The sequence below is a fragment of the Panthera onca genome, chromosome D1 (genome assembly GCF_046562875.1).
Source record: "Panthera onca isolate mPanOnc1 chromosome D1, mPanOnc1 haplotype 2, whole genome shotgun sequence".
Lineage (NCBI taxonomy): Eukaryota > Metazoa > Chordata > Mammalia > Carnivora > Felidae > Panthera > Panthera onca.
In genome coordinates, this window is record NC_138348.1 from 65,352,347 (window position 1) to 65,356,256 (window position 3,910).

The 3,910-nt window shown below is 34.4% G+C and overlaps 1 pseudogene; it reads left to right on the forward strand.

The window, feature by feature from the left end:
* Window positions 1-663: 663 nt before the first annotated feature.
* LOC132662341 (dynactin subunit 6-like) lies at window positions 664-1,649 on the forward strand (annotated as a pseudogene).
* Window positions 1,650-3,910: the final 2,261 nt, after the last annotated feature.

Consider the following 3,910-nt stretch of genomic DNA (forward strand, 5'->3'; position numbering starts at 1 on the left):
TAAATAAAGGAGTGATATTTACACAAAGGGATATAGGTTTTGTCATTTCTTAAAAATAGCAAGAAACAGTCTCCAGAATATATCATGTTAGGCCACAAAACAAATCTCAATAAATTCAAAAAAGACTAAAATAACATTATGCATCTTTTCCAACCACAACAATATGAAACTAGAAGTCAATCCAAGAAAAAATTTGGACAGAACACAAAACATGGTGGCTAAATAACATACTACTAAAAAATGAAAGGGTCAACCAAGAAATCAAAAAGGAAATAAAAAAATACATGGAGACAAATGAAAATGAAAACATAATAGTCCAAAATCTTTGGGATGCAGCAAAAGCTGTTTGTTCTAAGAGGGAAGATTATTGCAATAGAGGACTCCATCACAAAATAAAAAAAAATCTCAAATAAACAAACTTTGTATATATCTAAAGAAGCTAGAAAAAGAAGAACAAACAAATCCCAAAGCCAGTAGAAGTAAGGAAATAATAAAGATTAGAGCAGAAATGACTAAATTAAACAAAAGAACAGTTCAATGAAACCAGGAGCTGGTTCTTGGAAAAAATAAAATAAAATTGATAACCATTTAGCCAGACCCAACAAAGAGAGAGAAAGGACTCAAATAAATAAAATCAGAAATGGAGGAGAAATAAGACAAGGGCCAAAGCATGGCAGAAAAGGCTGAAAAGAGTGTGAAGATTGCTCCTGGAGCAGTTGTGTATATAGAAAGTGAAATTTGGGGCGATATTACTATAGGACCTAGGACAGTGATTCACTCTAAAGCATGAATTATTTCAGAAGCTTGGCCAAGAGTGATCGGTGAAGGTAATTTAAAAGAAGAACAAGTGTGCAACTACATGGATGGAACTAGAGGGCATTATGCTAAGCAAAACTAGAGAAAGACAAATCTATGACTTCACGCATATGAGGACTTTAAGAGACAAAACATGTACATAAGGGAAGTGAAGCAAAAATAATATAAAAACAGGGAGGGGGACAAAAATATAAGAGACTCTTAAATATGGAGAACAAACAGAGGGTTACTGGAGGGGTTGTGGGAGGAGGGATGGGCTAAATGGGTAAGGGACATTAAGGAATCTACTCCTGAAATCATTGTTGCACTATACGCTAACTTGGATGTAAATTAAAAAAATAAATTGAACAATACTGTATTATAAAACTATAAATAAATAAATAAATAAATAAATACATAAATAAATAAACTAACTAAAAAATAAAAGAAGAACAGGTGCTTATCATAAATGCTTACCCTAATAATATCACCCTTGATGCTTGAAGATCCAAAGCCGAAACCTATGATCAATGGCAACAATAATGTGTTTGACGTTAGCTGTTATTTCCAAACCATGAAAATGGGAGACAATGCAATTGAATCAAAAGCATATGTGGGCAGAAACATAATATTGACAAGTAGTTGCATCATTGGGGCTTGCTGCAACCTGAATACATTTGAGGTCATCCCTGAGAATACAATGATCTATGTATGGTACAGACTGCCTTCGTCAGGTGCAGACTAACCGACCACAGCCCCAGACACTACAGCTGGATTTTCTGATGAAAATCCTGCCCAAATACCACAACCTAAAGAAGACTATGAAAGGAAGCTCAACTCCAGTTAAGAACTAAGAACGACATATGACGTCAAGATAACAGTTTGTTATATTTTTGAAAGGGCCACAGTGTTTATGCACTCTTACCAATTCACAGAATAATATATGTTGACTTTATTTTGTAAAATTGAGTCAGAGAGGAAAGTAATGGATTTTCCTTGTAACTGTCCTATATAATTTATATAAAATACATTATTTTCTTCTATCCTTATTGCTTTCCTGAGAATTTACAGATTTGGTTCAATTTTCTTTTGTCATATAAAATGTTGGCTATGATTTTGGTTGTATAAAAGACTCCCTGTGATAAGAAAGGGCATATTATTATGTATTTCTGTTCTAGCATAAACTATACTAAATAAAAATGCTAATGACAAAAAATAGAAATAAAAACCAACACCACAGAAATACAAAGGATTATAAGAGAATACTATGAAAAATTATATGCTCATCAATTGGACGATGTAGAAGAAATGGATAAATTCCTAGAAACATATAACCTCCCAAAACTGAGTCAGGAAGAAACAGAAAATTTGAGCAGACCAGTTACTAGTGATGAGATTGAATTGGTAATCAAACAACTTCCAACAAACAAAATCCAGGACCAGATGGCTTCACAGGTAAATTCTACCAAATATTTAAAGAAGAGTTAATGCCCATCCTTCTCAAACTATTCCAAAAGATAGAAGATGAAGGAAAGCTTCCAAATTCATTCTATGAGGCCAACATTACCCTGACATCAAAACCAAAGACACTAAAAAACAGGCTGGTATCTCTGATGAACACAGGTGCAAAAATTCTCAGCAAAATATTAGTAAACTGAATACAAAAATACATTTTAAAAAGCCATTCACTAAGATTAAGTCTGATTTATTCCAGGGATGCAGGTGTGAATCAATATTTACAAATCACTCAATGTGATACATCACATCAAGAGAAAGGATAAAAATCATAGATCATCCCAAGGTCCCAGGGTGGCTCAGTCGGTTAAGTGTCCAACTCTTGATTTTGGCTCAAGACATGATCTCACAGTTGGGATCATCTCAATAGATACAGAAAAAGAATTTGACAAATACAACATGCATTCATAATAAAAGCTCTCAACAAAGTAGGTTTGGAGAAAACATATCTCAACCTATTAAAGGCCATGTATGAAAATCTACAGCTATCATCATCCTCAATGGGGAAAAACTGAGAGCTTTTCCTCTAAGATCAGCAATAAGACAAGGATGTCCACTCTCATCATTTTTATTCAACATGTTACTGGAAATCCTAGCCAAAGCAATCAGAAAAATAAAAGGAAATAAAAGCATACAAATTGGTAAGGAAAATTAAAATTTCCACTATTTGCAGATGACATGACACTATATTTGGAAAACCCTAAAGACTCCATCAAAAAACTATTAGAACTGACATATGAATTCAGTTAAATGCAGGATACAAAACTAGACAACAATATGCAAAAGAATGAAACTGGACCACCTTCTTACACCTTACACAAAAATAAATTCAAAAGGGACTAAAGACCTAAATGTGAGACCTGAAGCCATAAAATTCCTAAAAGAAAATATAGGCAATAATCTGTTGCACACCAGCCTTAGTACTGTATTTGTGGATATGCCTCCTAAGGCAAGGGAAACAAAAGCAAAATTAAACCATTGGGACTACACCAAAATAAAACACTTTTGCACAGTGAAGGAAATCAGCAACAAAACAAAAAGGTAACCCCCTCAATGGGAGGAGACATTTGCAAATGAGATATCTGATAAGGGGTTAATATCCAAAATATATAAAGAACTTATACAATTCAACACACACAAAAAACAAATAATCCAATTTAAAAGTGGGCAGAAGACAAACAAACAAAGAAAAAATAGGTGAAGAAATGGACTCTTAAATGCAGAAAACAAGCTGGTGGCTGCCAGAAGCTAGATGGGTGTGGGAATGGGTGAAATCAAGGGGATTAGGAGCACACTGATCTTGTTCAGCACTGAGTAATGCATAGAATTGTTGAATCATTATGTGGTACAGCTGAAACTAATATACTATTATATATAAATTATACTTCAATTAGGGGCTCCTGGGCATCTCAGTCAGTTGAAGGTCTGGCTCTTAAGCTCAGGTCATGATCCCAGGGTCATGGGATCAAGCCCTGCATCAGGCTCTGTGCTGAGTGTGTAGCCTGCTTAAGATTGTCTCTCTCTCTTCATGAATAGACACTTTTCCAAAGAAGGGATCTAGATGGCTAACAGACACATGAAAAAATGCTCAACATCACTC